The 15,603-nt window shown below is 35.4% G+C and overlaps 2 protein-coding genes across 2 annotated transcripts in view; both read right to left on the bottom strand.

Annotated features, from left to right (window-relative positions):
* The window catches only part of gpr45 (G protein-coupled receptor 45), a 60,606-nt gene extending 45,243 nt beyond the window's left edge, over window positions 1-15,363 (bottom strand). The window contains exon 1 of the mRNA XM_046845265.1: window positions 15,279-15,363. The gene's annotated coding sequence lies outside the window, so the exon portion shown is untranslated. The remainder of the gene's footprint in view (window positions 1-15,278) is intronic.
* Window positions 1-15,399, bottom strand: part of pou3f3a (POU class 3 homeobox 3a) — a 43,521-nt gene extending 28,122 nt beyond the window's left edge. The window contains exon 1 of the mRNA XM_046845263.1: window positions 15,279-15,399. The gene's annotated coding sequence lies outside the window, so the exon portion shown is untranslated. The remainder of the gene's footprint in view (window positions 1-15,278) is intronic.
* Window positions 15,400-15,603: the final 204 nt, after the last annotated feature.

Raw genomic sequence — 15,603 nt, 5'->3', positions numbered from 1 at the left:
CATTACACAGGGGGCTGAAGGGGAAAGTGAAACAGAGTGTCAGCAACTCTTCAAAGTCCTTGAAAGTTGGTGAAGCACACTGAGTGGGAGACAGCCGACAATGACAGCTCTCATGCCAGGAGTGATGCTCAGTCCGGGTCAAGACTTTAGTAGAGAGTCAAATAACATTTGTATTTACTTTTGTGTTTGTAAGTGTGTCAATTGCCTGCATGTGTGCACATACATGTGAGAGCAGGTCAAGCGTGTTTCATAGAATGACTCTGTAAAATCAGTTTGTAGCCCTAATAACTTTGTTTTAAATGTCCCATTTAGAAAAACAGTGCAGAGTGCATGCAAGCCTTTTAGCCCTTTCAACACTCCACGATTAAGCACGTGTGTGCTAGAGCTGTAGCTCTAATGCAGCAGAGAATCGCATAATATATACACATATGTATGTATATGCCTTTTATACATTTCCATTAACTAACAACTATTTATTACACAGGGAATGAAACAAGCTTCAATAAATTGAGGGGCAATACATAGACCTAAATAAAAAAAAAAAAATGTCTACACTGTAACCTCCTATAACTAGCCATCCCCTCAAGGCTGCCATGAAAAATTGTGTTTTAAGAAAAGAAAAGACGGATAAGAACCCAGAGAACCACAGGACAAAAGAGAATTATGCACGTTTTAAAGACGCTGATACCCGCCTTAGACAGGTGCTGGTGGAGGGGAGACTGGAGAAAGGAAAAAGAACAAAATAGAGAGACAGACAGAGAAAGAGCATGTGAGAGAACTGCTGATCCACTGCAGCCATAGAGCTGGAGGGGGCAGGTGGTTGCTATGGAAATGCCACTGGGTTTGCCCAAGGGCGATAAGTCTGCATGAATCAGAGGAAGGTTAAGGGGAGAAGAAAGAGAAAGAAAAGGAAAAAAGGAAGTAGTGAGAGAGAAGGGAAAAGAAGAGCAGATGAATGACAGTCTTACTCAGCCTGCCAAGGATTTTAATATACACTTTCTGAAATCACCCTTAAATTAGAAAATGCCTTATTATGTTTACTGGCTTTGGCTTTATTGATATAAATGAGCATTTTTGCCGTGTAACGAAAGTGGAGAGAATAAAATGAGCAAGAAACAATGGATTACCTTTTCCAACAAAATGACAGCCCATTGAGCAAAAATACAAAGTAGCCCAGACTGCACCAACATAATTTACTATTAATAACAGACAGCTGTTCTAGTCCAAAGTACATGTTTATATTAAACAATGTGCGGACAACAAATATGACCTGAATTACTGAAACAATGTTAAATCTCAAATGGATATTCTTTGGGACTTGGAGATCATTGAAATGGTGTCAGCGTCATGACAGAGATGATGCAGTGTCTCTGTTGTTGTATTCTCTCCCCCCCCCAGCTATCAGCAATGGTGGACTAAAGGTACACTGGGTATACACAAAACCATGGCCAGGTGGTTTCTGACAGCCAAGTTGGAATGAAGAGCGAGGGATGCAAGGAGAAAAAAGCAGAGATGGATTGAATCTCAAGCGGTTCGCTCAGTGGATGAGAGTGTAATTTATTACAGGCTACTCAAGGGAGACCGAATATTCTTCCCCGGCATTTTTCCCATCGTCTGGTGTCTGTCGAGATGAGGGATGGGGATGTAGTAGTGCAAGTCGCACTCTGGGTATTCCTGAAAGACTGCAAAGCACTGCCTTGTAAGAGCAGCACCAACTTATGCTGAGGTCACATGAGTCAAAATAGCTTCTAAAGTCTGCTCAAATATCTATCAATTTACTCATCGTTTACATCAATATTGTGGACGAATGATTTTTCATCTGTCTCATATATGACAATGTCTACATAAAAGCCCTGTAGTGGACAAATCCCTGGGGGATTTGTTACCAGTTACCCATAGAAAAAATCATGCATTTCCTTACCACAATATAATACAAAAGTATGATATTCTGCTTTTCTGCTTTTTTTCTGCTTTTATTTTTTAATTTATTAAATAAGATAAGTAATATTTAATCTAAAAAAAATTCAATACCTTTAGAATTCTTGCAATTTGGCTACATGTTAACAATATTTGGATGTCTGGAAATAATTTTTTTACAGTCAGAAACAGATGGTGTATGGCACCTATGTACACTCGGAAATATTCATCACACCAGCTAAAGACATTCTCAGCCATGTCTGCTAATATCCGCCGGCATCTGAGGTATTAGTGCCTCAGCTAACAATTCATCTCCAGCGTCAGTCTAGTACTGGCTTCCCAAAGCTGGTGGAATGACCTCCACCATGGGAGTTCTCATTTAACCACAGTGTTTCAGAGAAAACCATCAATAAACAGCGGCGAGGCTCCCGCTAGACAAACCAGGGTTGATGGATGAGAGCCCGCACTTAATTGCTCGGCAAATTAAAAGCTCACCATACTGACAACGAAGTGAGGTGGCGATATTTAAAAACTCATTAAGCATGGATGTTTCATTAGGTAAGAGTCAAGGAGAGCTAGCACATCAGAAAGATAGAGAACTCCAGGAAGCATTTGGTCCAGAAAGACAATATGTTACTGGAACGCCCTCATAGGTGCTATCTGTGCTCAGTCTCACAAAGGTAATCATTATTTCTTTCATACTTAAAAAATACTCCTGCTTCAGGTCTTGCACAGTGTATAAGCGATCTACAGTCTAACCATCCTATTTTTTTAACTGTCTAGGCAAGGTTTCTAAATAAAATGGATATCAGTTAATACTCTAGTATTTATTCAGTACTAAAATAGTCTTAGTAACCAAGCTGACTTTCTACAAGCATTTGTTTCCAATTTATTAAAAAAAACACCAGAGGTATGATGCTATCAGACTTTAACGTAGTATGTGTTCTGAATCTTTGGGATCTGTGCTCTTACAGAAAGAGAACACAGTTTTCACATTTAAAAAATGACACATTTGTTTTTTTTTTACATCTGATAATTTTGTGTAAAAAAAAAACATCCAAAATTTAAGCGAATATTAATTGTGAGAAAATTGACATATGAAAAAAAAACACGCACTTCATGTAAACCAAACACATATCACGTCAAATATATCGAAACCACAAACACCAAGTGTAAATTTCATACAAAATTATCCAAAAAAATTTTTAATAGCATTACACATTTATAGTAATAAATAAATACAGAACAGTAAAAACAGAACTTATGTTTCTGTGCATGTTCCCCATGTGTCCATGTAGATTTCAACAATGTTCTACAGCTGGCTTTGAGGTAGGTGTATACACAAAAAAGCCCTGTTGTGTGAATAAGTGTGGGAATGGGTGTGTTCAGTGTTCTTGGGATAAGTTTTAGATCTGCAGTCCTAACAAGGATAAAACGCTTACCGAAAGACGCCTGAATGTATTATACTTAGATATGAAAATGCCAATATCAATCCAGCAGTACATCCCTTTGGTTAAAGCATTATTGGTTGCTCTGGGTGGTCTGAACTACAAAAAAAAAACCTGCTTTCTGCTTTTGACTCTTCAGGAAATGTTTATGTTCGCGCTGTTTTCTACAGTTATACCCTCTAAATTGGAACTGGCCAGAGAAGTGAATGAATACACTCTTGTCCTCTACATGGAAACTAGGGCACAAAATAAACCACTGGCCAAGACACTGTAAGTACCAATCCCAGGCTCCACATCTCAACACAGCCTCTCCTGAGACTTCACCAATTAAGATTGCTCCCTGAGCACAGAGAGATCTGCTGACATGCTGTCATGTAGATTGAGAGACTGAGTCATTACTGGGAAGTAGTGTTCCTAACTGCAGACAGTAGCAAGAGTGGCTTTAATTGGCAGAGCTTTTGTTTGGGAGCCATCGCCGCACCACTTTCTTAAGGTTAGGACTGCGGGGATTTGCTCTTTATGCAAATGGTTCCCCAAATACACTCTCGGGTACAATGAAGACTCAAAAGCCTTCCCTCCTGTCTCGCTTCCTCTTTCATATTCATACCTACACAAAGAATTACAGTGGTGTCTGTACATCCATTTGTCTGGACGTCTTAAAATAAGCGCCACTTCACTGCGATTTTCTGACCCGTGGTAAATGAAAGCTATTTACAGTATGGGCTAAAATACTGACATCAATTACTTAACACACTCTCCCACATAGAGTGCAAAAATGATAGCACACTTATGACCCAAAATATTATTATATCAAATGGGGCTAACATTTAACATTTACATTATATTATGAGCCATTGAAGTTTCTACATTTCTGCAGAATCAAGCTCTTGCTGTTCATTCCTGAAAGCCATAAGTCAATGCTTTATAGCCAGTGTTTCAGCAACAGTTCCAAATATGAAAAGATGCATGTGCTTGCCTTTTGTTCCTCCAGATTGGTGGCACAATATGAGTCAAACAGACTGAATATGTTGGAAGTGATTTAATTGCAGAACAATATGGAAAAGTGGGAAAGGAAAAGGAAATCAAAGTATGTGGAACAGAACTGCATGTTACAGTTCTTCACAGGACATTGTGTCTTTGATCATTTCATGTTATTCTAATTTTTTTTTTTTTCATTGGCAGGATCATGCAAATTCTGCTAACGACACAAATATATATCATCCGCTTTCTCAGCATGATGGGGGGATCAGTGCTATCTAATTTCCAATATCAACATTTGTTTTAGCTTGATATAAAAGAGAGAGGAAGGAAATAAGGGGAAATATTGTAGATTCTTTCATTTCCGCATAATCCAAACTTTCCTCCATGAGCCGCTGTAGACTACCTCACAGCAATATTTGCTTTAGATCTATCCACAGTAGGCTCCAGCAGTGTGCTTGTCAAGCCTTTGAACACACTGGTGCAAAATCTCTCTGATCATATGGGAAGTCATGAGGTAGTGCAGTCATGTCTCCCAGTGAGTGAATACAACTGAAGAACTACTGACTGTCTCTAAACTGAAGGGCAGCTACAAACACTTCCCACTGACAGACTGCACACAATGCAATTACAGAGCGCTAGTCACCTGCTGTAACTGCCCTATTGCCTGACTGCATAAGATTTTCACACAAACAACATGCAAGGATATGTTATTCCAGTAAAAGCAAATGGCAAAAACTGACCTGCATGCAAATGGGATAGAGGAAATATGAGACATTTTCATTTCCGAAACAAAATATTTTCTTCTTGTAGAACAGAAGACATGCTGCTTCAGGGGAGAAAGACTGCTAAAATTGTGTTAAAGAAGCAGACATGAGTTGGTCAAAAGGTCTACCATATCTACACGAAACAGACCAGGCACTGCAGGCAGGCTGAACATTTTAGGTTACTTTAGGTTTCAAGTTTTTTGGTCATGTGCACAAAATGTCAGTGACGCACATTGAAATGCTTGCTGTCAGGTGCTCTATAGCTGCTATAGCTGTGAAATACAAAAAAAAAATTACATTAGAGGATAAGGTAGAGAAGAGAGGAAAGAAGGAAAAAGAGATCATTATTTATATACACTTTATAATAATAAAATATATATAATACAAAATGTGAATATATTAGTATATTCGTAAATAAATATGAGAACATAAAAAGCATATATTAAAAAAAATTATTAGATGCACTATCAATCTGATCAGTATATCAAAGAATTTCACATAGGTGGACGTGAACGTGAAGGTGGACATGAACAGTAACAGTTCCCTTAGTAATATTGCAACAAGCCCTAAACTGACAGAAACATATGAAGAGATTGTCCTTAAGCTGTCAGTAAGGTGACCAGTGTGTGGGAGCATGTGTAGGCATGAGTGGAAAAAGTAGAAAAAAGAGTAATGGTTGGACTAGAGTGTTTTCCAGTATCCGGATGGCCTGCAGGTAAAAAAAGATTTCTTCAGCTTGGTGGTTCTGGACTGAATGCTGTGGTGTCTGTTTGCCTAATGTCAGACTGGTAATTATTCCATGTGCTGGATGGCTGGAGTCTGTGAAGATATTGTGAGCCTTCCTCATACATCATGCGAGTTTGTTGCCAATGATGAACTAAGAATTTTGAAATATAAAAATGTTGTGACCCTTCTCTTTTGAGTCATGGAATTATTGGAGACTGATTAACTTTTCCCTTTCCCAATTTTTCCTTAAAATGAATAAATTAAGAATAAATTAAGCTAGTATAATAAAAAAAAACTTTGCACATCTTCAAAATATTTGGCCTTTTCTAAAAACAAAAGCAGAAGAAATCTTATGAACTGACAGAGTTGAATTGAAAAAATCTTTGGTTTACCTCATTTACCATCTTAGTTACTGAAAATAATGAATATCATGTCAGAGTACACTACATCAGACTCTCATTTTAATGCTCTACACTACAGTTCAGTCTCACAGCATTTCGTGATATAGTCATGAATTGTAATATAGTGATTCCTGTTCATAGACAAGAATTTCCCTCTTTTTTTCATGCCACTGGGGACAACTTTTTTTATGTAATGAATTTCAATAGGAAGTATTTTTGGTGAATCTGCCAAAGTTTTCTTTTTACCACCTGATACCACAGATGCTGAATTGTTTTCATCTAATTTGTTATTGATTTTTTAATCTTCAAGCACTATTACTATTATTATTATTCAACATTAAAGCAGAGATTTTATCCTTGTTTTTATTTATTTATATTCTGTAAGCTGTAAGCTAAACTATTATAAACCATCATCAGTGGTCCCTTTCAGTCAAAATACTGTAAATATATTCTCCTGGTTATTTAAGGAGATTGCATTAATTAGAGACACACACACATTTATTACAGTATAACACTAATCACACATTTTCTGCTTTATTCTCTGATAAAAATGGGGTGAAAAGATTACCTTTGGCATTTCTGTCAGCATTATCCATGATCCTCTGCTTACTTTGCTATGAAGATGGAGCCAGACAGAGGCAGTCACACGAAACAAGAGGTAAATTCGTGTCCATGAACACGAATCAATAGATTAAAGTTTGTGATTGTATCACGAAATGTTATGAGACTGGGTTGGACACTACCATGTACCTCAGAAACAGCCTGACAGCTTCATTAACTATGATGCTTTGTTCCAAATATTATCAAATGCTCTAAATTCTCAAACAATTAAAGCTTTCAGAGATGATTTTTGAGTTTGTGGCTTGTCACAAACAATATAAAGAAATGTATGTCTTCATTCATTCATTTACAAATATGAAGGTTTTCTTTTCTTTGCACTGTTAAAAAATACGTATTTGATTTGGATTTTTAAGACTTTTTGTTATTTGTAAGTGAAAACATTGAAAACATTCAACATTCACAGCCTTACTTTTTACCTCACACTATATTAAGTCTCAGTAAATCTGTTACATAAAAACAGAAAAATGGCAGGGGGGAATCATTGGCAGGAAATTCCACAGGAGCAGTACATACAGTAGTGAGGAGACATAACTGCCGCCCTGTACCCCAAAATCCTATGCCTGCCAACTCAAACAGCTTCATGCTGGAAGGAAATTACTGGCTGGATAGAAAACAGAAATTAAACTCCTTGGATAAATGGACACTCAGGATGTTTTTAACACTGTGGTTCTTTTAAAGTTATCCAAATGCCATTGTGCTATTTCCAAACTAGGACATTTACGATTAAATACTAGCAACATGATTTTCTTCAATCTAAAAAAGGTAAATTAAGTTAATAATACAGTATAATGTTTATGAACTCAATTAATCTCAATGTTTTTTTATTTTCTAATAATAAATACTAAAATAACATTATAACCCTAACCCTGTAATCTAATGGGTCTAATGAAATAGCTCAGTGACAGAGGAAATATACAAAATACCGTAAAGTATACTGCAATAAAACTGATGTAATCTCTTCTGATGTAAACTTCTGTCTATTTATAACAATACAGTCATAAAATGTGTATATTCACCATTGTAGAGTTTTATAATTGATAATTTATTAAGGTTGACAACGTACAGGTTATGGCACATAAGGCCCAGTATAACTTTCAAATCATTTCCAATACGTGTTGTAGGCTTACTGTAACTTTTTTAGAAGAATCAATGCTTCCTACATTTCTCCTAAAAGGACATGCAGCGGCATTACATTGTCTCTTCAATAATGCTGTGCCTCAGTTCTCACACACCATATCCATTCAACATTTAGCTTGCTCTTTCTAATTGTGTTCTCCAGGCACTTGATAAGATCAGAAAAGCAAATCAAAGCTGCTTTCTCTATCATGAAAAGAGAATGATGCTGCAGGGAGCCACTGTCCTTCCTCCATATCTTATGGTTTGTTTAGCAAATGTTTGCTTGGTGTCTGCTACATACCTAGGTTGAATTATTATTATATATGCATAATACTTATTATAATCAAACTGATGACATACATTAATTTATTGAACATACTAGCATTTATTATTTTTAATTTAATTTGACCCTTTACATAATTTTCTAAATCATTTCCAATTAAATGTAGTCTCTAGATGTAAACACAAACAGATTTTTCAAATATGAACATTGGTTTATGCAGGTGATTATTATGTGCCTCATTTTATAAGACCATTAATTAATATGCATTATTGTGTTGTCTTATTTATAATGCATTACTGATTATGGTTTATTTTAAATAATGTTAGTTAAAAATAATGTCATTACTGTAAATGCTGCCTATCAAGCTGATTCATCCGATCCTCTGCCTGCTTCTTCAATACATTAAAAACTTGCCTGCAAATCCTTCTCTCTATTTATAATATATATTTTATATTATATTATATTTATATTTCTCTATTTATAATATATAATATATTATTTTATTTACAACCATATGGGGTGATTATTTATTAAAGTTTTATTGCGTATGGGTTATTTATCCTTTATGACAGAGTGGGCTTAACAAACTTTTGAAAGTATGTTAAGATTAAGCAGTTGAGGGTTAAGGGCCTTGCAGAAGGGCTCAGCAGTGTTGTAAAGATTTAAACTCCTAAATTTCTGATAGTCAGTCCTGGATCTTGACTTAAAACAATGAGCTATCACTAAGCTTAGTGAATACTCTCATGAAGTGACTGGGGCAGTTACCTTAATGCTAATGGAGAAGTCTGCTTCACTCTGAGACAAGCAGCAGAAATAGAAGTTAATAAACTGCTTGCAATTATCAGAGCTCACATAACCATGTTTTTGAGCTTTCACTGCATGGAAATCAAGAGCCAGACATGATTGGAGGCATATCTACAAGTTATTCTTTAAGGAAAGTATTTTTGTGTGCAATATTATGTCACGTATGTCAAGTGCATCATACTAGTCCACATTTTTGCATTCAAGAACGAACTGAGCGTCAATCAGTAAAATGCAATTTAGTTTTCAAAATATATGTTAAGATGTAATATGGAAAAGATGTATCTGTGTTGGGTTAGTTATTACCCTTTAATCCAGCAAATAGAGCCTAATTTCAAGCTCTGTCAGGAATGGGCATTAAACATTTACAAACCCACAAGCCATTTGGTGTTTTAAAAATTATGACAATTCTATGAACAATTAAAGATTGTCTAAAATGTGTGTAAAAAAGAAGTATTATTTTTCCCTTAGAGGCACATTTAATATCATTTCTTAAATCACCTTAGACAATGAAACAATAATAGCTCAAGTACCCAAGCATTAATACATTCTCATCATAATCATAAAACATTGATTTAGTTGCTTTATTGCCAAGGGCTTATCTATACCCGTCCTAATTCATTTGTCTTAAATATACAAAATTAAGTAAGCTTGTATGTAAATAAACAGAAATAAGTAAAACAAATAGTAATGATAGGCATAAACTGATAAATTCACAGTAAAATAAACATTGTTTTGCATGAAACACTGCATGGATGAAAAATCTGTGCTGCTATCTAAGGTGTAATATTCCCCAAAAGTGATATTGTATATGGCCATACAGCTCAGTCACTTCTTTCAGCTAAAAAAAAGACAGTTAATAAAGCTGTTAGGTAATGTTGGACAGCCTGGTAACTCTCTGGAGATATGAATTCCACTCCCCCCATTTAGCTCCTGAAATCGCCACTTATCCCCTAACATATCTGCAGTCTGATCTTTCTTAGAGACCCAATTAAATTTTTTTTTTTACATTTAATTTCACTGATTTCTTATAAGGTTCCTGTGAATACATTTATACAACTTCAAAAAAGTCAACAATATGGTAATATATCAGAAGGCGTGGATGGTATTAACATAGGCAGAAAGGAACACAGTTATCAAGATTATATTGCAGTTAGTAGAAATTAGCAGGAGGAGACAGCTATAGTGAAAAAGACATAAAGAAAAGTTAAAACTCCAGTTAAAAAAAAAATTAATGGATGCTTGATATTTGATGTAAAATACATTAAAGAACTCAAACAGCAAGAGTGCCTGAAAGTAGTTTTATTGTATTTTATATGAATGAAGTCATAAGAACACAGTGTTATGGCATTCATAACGTTTCCTGGGAATTGAAATGTGATACTTTCCTATGAATTTGCAAGTGCGTTACCAGACTGGTATTGCATAACATGGCTGTATGTAGTCTGGAAAACATGCTGGAATTTGGCACAAATGTGAAAGGAAAATGTCTTAACATGACAGCTAGCTAACATGGCCTTTGGTACATAATGGTGAAAAATAGTTTGCTGACAGTTTCTGTGAAAAAAAAATTTGTGTCTGAGGTGTTTTACAAGGAATGAAAGAGGAATGAAGAGTTTATGATAGCCAGGTTATTTTTAAGGGGGTTGTACTATAAGGGAAAAAATTAGTTGTCCTGTAAGTGTTAAGGTTACCTGGTAGTATAAGAAGTGTGGTGACTTTCGGCTGAAAATAGGGAGTTTGGGAAATTCTCTTGAGTTAGTGGGAAAGATAAATGAAATAACTAAGCAGCAAAATCATAATTTGTGTCTATTGGCTGCTAAAGCACCCTAAGTCTCTAGAGGTTGGAGTATATATGAACAAATAGTATATGGTATGAACATAATAAAGTACAGTCACATGTAATTTTTAGAAATGGATGTTGTATGAATATATAAGTTTAAAGGTTGTAGACAGCTACAGGTGGATATATGTATCTTTAGACATTTTTTATAACATATAAAGAAGTGTCAGGGTCGTATCTTAACAAATCAGTAAGGTTTTCCACAGAGGGGTCAAAGACTGCCATTTAACAAATGAATCAATATTGAGAAACAATCTTGCCAACCAACACACTGACATCTTAATTCGAACAATAAGCTTATTTGCTTGTTCTACATTTTTCACTCTCTCTCTCTCTCTCTCTCTCTCTCTCTCTCTCTCTCTCTCTCACACACACACACACACACACACACACACACATATTGTAAGCTTACTCATTATTGTGGCTCATTGACACAATACAATGCCAAACATATTACATTAAATGTGGAAATGTTCCTTCTTTAAATATGTATGAGAGGAAAAGGCGGAGACACCAGTGACGTAAGTAACCACAACTTACATATTGCCATGCAGACATATAAAGTTACAAAATATAGCCTATATTATTACTATTTTTTTAAAGTATTAATATATTTTATTAAAAAAATTTTATTCTGTAAAAACTATTTTATATATATATATATATATATATATATATATATATATATATATGAAAGAAAATTTTGTTGTGAATATATACAAGCATGAATTCCAACACTCCTACTAGAAGCAATTTGTAGCAGGCCTACGGTAAGGCATTAATTCAGGTTTAAACCCTACTGTGCTATATGTGGCTCCAGATATTGCAAATTCAAATAATGTCATTATCACTGAGAGTAAAGAACAGCAGGATGTGCATGATTACAGTGTGAGTTACTGAGGTGTGTTCCTCAGTGTGTGTTTTAAAGTTGTTTAATGATCGATGTATAAAATCATATACAGATTGTTTACAAACATATACACTACCACTTCACTGTTACAATTCTTACACTGTTCAGTTTTATAATGTTTGCACTGCACCGTGTTATATTGCAATATAACATCAACTATATGTGTACACACCAGAGAATGATATACCTCTTTCATATATTATATTGCTGTATGTTTATTCTTGTGTTATCATTCATTTATAATGTAAATTGCTTTTAGTATACTTTTTACTCTCTGTGCTGCTGTAATCCATCTATCCATCCATCTATCCATCCATTCGTTTGTCCGTCCGTCTTAGTGCTTCCAGTACAGTCATTAAACTATAGACAGTGACTATTTTATGTGTTTCCAACGTAGCAACAGGAAACAACGAGACTTCTTCTCAATGACCTGAGTTGAAGTGTTGAACACACTGCGCATTAAAACACAGCAGCTCAAGCACACTAACACAGCACACATACACATGTAGTGTGTTGTAAAAGTGGTATCTCTGCCTGTCAATGGAGCTCTGGCTCTGAGCACTTCAACACTAATTGCCTCTGGTGCTAAATTTAGAGAGAGAGAGAGAGAGAGAGAGAGAGAGAGAGAGAGAGAGGGAGAAAGAGAGGGGTTCAGTACACACATTTATAAGTGCAGTAAGATGGAAGAGAGGGAAGCTTGGGGAAAATAAGGTGGAGGAAGCAAAAAGACAGAGTGAGCTTTGATCACAAATACAGACTGCAGTATGAAACCTCCGTCTGTAGCTGCGAGGCAGTGAGGTACGTTTCCCAGCCATGCGCTCGACCCCCTCGGGAATACCAGAACTATTCCATATGCCACACATGTCAATCAGAGCAGAGCAGTGAAGGCCGTCTTATAGCAATCCATCATCCACTCATGAACCAAAGCTAAGGATTTATTTTTGTCATTACGGGTGGTTCCAGAGCTCCAAAGTGTTACCTTCCCAGCCAACAATGTGAACATTTAATAATGTTAATACACTATTTAATGATGTCCGATTTAGGTTATATCAGTGTAATCATACTCAATCAAGACAACAGTACAATAGCAGCATGTAGTCTAGGCAGCTCCAGTGATTGCACAATGCAAGAGGGTCAAGACGCTATTACTGTAGCCATTACAGATCTGTCAATCATAGACAATCATAACAGGAGAAGGAAAGCCACCATTGATATGTGACCCCTGATCACTTAACTGATTAAGCTTGGAACATCTGCATAAATTGATGAAGCTGCAGTCAGTTAATCTCTATTATCAGCATTTCATTGTGAGAAATATTACCACTGATGAAGAAGAAATGCTACTCTGACCATTATCATTTCAGGCATTCTGTTAATTCTATCTTTTCCACCTGAACATGTTTGTTGCATTTGTGCAAATGTGCATATTCTTTTAGAAAAAATGACCGAAACATTGGCTTTGATGTGTAGGCACTTTTGCCAAAGTAGCACCTTTTAATTTCAGTTGTTTACTATATATATATATATATATATATATATATATATATATATATATATATATATATATATATATATTTTTTTTATTACTTCATGTTTACTAATGTCAAATGATGCAAGTTTTTTCAAATATAAAATATACTGTTTATATATTCTACAATGTAACGCTTCAGTTCAGTGAAGCAAACGTATAATAGGATCTTCTCTTTTTACACCTCAGAGAACAAGAGGGACATGACAATTAGCAGTCAGCTTCTCATCAGCTGTCAAAGGAAATATTCACCACCACACACTGCTGAGTGGAAGTTGAGCTCTTCAGAGTCACATACGGCTTGTTTTTCCATCTGACATTCTGCCTGTTTGTTTCTTTTCTATTGTAAACGCTCATTCATCCAGTTCAAATGTGACAATAAAATGTAGTGGTGTAAAAAAGAAAAAACACAGCTAAGAGATATATACATTATCACATACTTGCGAACTAGTGAAAGCGTCGTTAATGTGCTGTGGAGAAAAAAGTATACATACACCTGCTTGCTATACTAAAGTTTCCTTAAAATGTATTTATATCATTTGGCAAGTATGAGGAATAGAAAGTGTTTATTTTTTCAATTATTATTTGATCCAGAATTCATCACAAACACTTGTTATTCTGCAGTTTAATGTTTTGTTATTAGCTATACAACACATTAATGTTTCAGTTGCCTTCTGGATATGAAAAAGCTGTCACTCAGCAGCAGCAGAGACAGTGGAAAGATTATTTTGAATTAGAATTGCAAGCCATAGTAAAAGTCAAAAGTTAAGGGGGAGGGGGGGGTCTAAAGAAAGGAAAATCTAAATTTCTAAGTCACTTCTCAGATGATGTAATCTAAAGAGAAAAACAGAGGACAAATCAAAACATTACTGTATGTATGTATGTATGTGTATATATATATATATATATATATATATATATATATATATATATATATATATATATATATATATATATATATCACTATAGTGACAATAAGAGTTTAGTTTAGACCACATATAGAACTAACTAAAATACATGAAAGACTGGCACTAGGTAAATAATTAATACATCAGTAATTCATTATTAATATACTGTCCCGGGTTCATTAGCTGTCAAAGGCATTGTTTTTGGTGTGTGTGTGTGTGTGTGTGTGTGTGTGTGTGTGTGTGTGTGTGTGTGTTTGTGTGTGTGTGTGTGTGTGCGCGCATGTATATATGTGCATAGTATGTAAATAAAATAATAAAACATCTGACTGATACCAAAAAATAATAATAATAAAACACATTGACATAATTGTTCCTGTACGTTTGTACACTCTCCTCTCACTCTACATATGAAAAAGGGTTCTAATTATTTTATTAATGCGATTAATCTCCATCTCCTAAACCTGTGTCCTCAACCATATATTAATCAATGACTATTGTTTAATGACACTGACACACAATTAAAATGCTTTCGCCATATAAGAATGCCCAAGTCATTGAAATGATTGTTCTCAGGGTCTTTTTAGCCTCTAATTATAAAAAGCCAGAAGACATAAGAGCAAAAAAGGTCAGCAAAGCTGCCTTGTTGGAACTATTATCTTAATCATTCAATTCAAAGGTAGAGTGAACTAATTACAGTGCAGCTCGACAGAACTATCTATGGCAAAAGAGCAAAATATTCTACACACTACAGCCAATTACCCAAATATCATCTATTAATAACATACTATTAATAAGACTATACCACTGCCAGTGTTTATACCATTAATAGAAGTACAACATATGTACTGTATATACTCTGTATTCTATAAATGATTATTGGACAGTTATTTCTGAACAAATATGTACATATAAATAAATACATTTATAGCAATTATTGCATAGGCACAGTTTAAGGCTAATGGTGTTTCATGGCTGTTTAGCAGCAGTCCAGACACATAGGCAGTCTGAGAGTTCTGAGACGTCTCTCTTACCTCTATCAGCATCTCTTTTACTGTTTAAACTCTACATGAAACCCTCTGGGGAGCTGTGGGAAAAGAGCCTTCTCCAGCCTTTTTGTCGTTTTCTTCTCTTCACCAGGCTCTATCCATCCTCCCTCAGGATAAGAACTCTGCTCTTTTGCCCTGCTCTCCAGCCACCCTCTCCTCACTGCTCCTGCACACACAATAGCCAAAAAAAAAACACAGAAGATTTAGTCTATGACTGCAGCCAGTGCTCAGTTTCCATGAATACAACAGGACAGACTGGGAGAAAGCTGTGTGTAGACAGAAAGAATGAATCAGTGTGGACTGTCAAATG

The sequence above is a fragment of the Silurus meridionalis genome, chromosome 3 (genome assembly GCF_014805685.1).
Source record: "Silurus meridionalis isolate SWU-2019-XX chromosome 3, ASM1480568v1, whole genome shotgun sequence".
Lineage (NCBI taxonomy): Eukaryota > Metazoa > Chordata > Actinopteri > Siluriformes > Siluridae > Silurus > Silurus meridionalis.
This window is presented reverse-complemented; position numbering and strand designations above follow the sequence as displayed.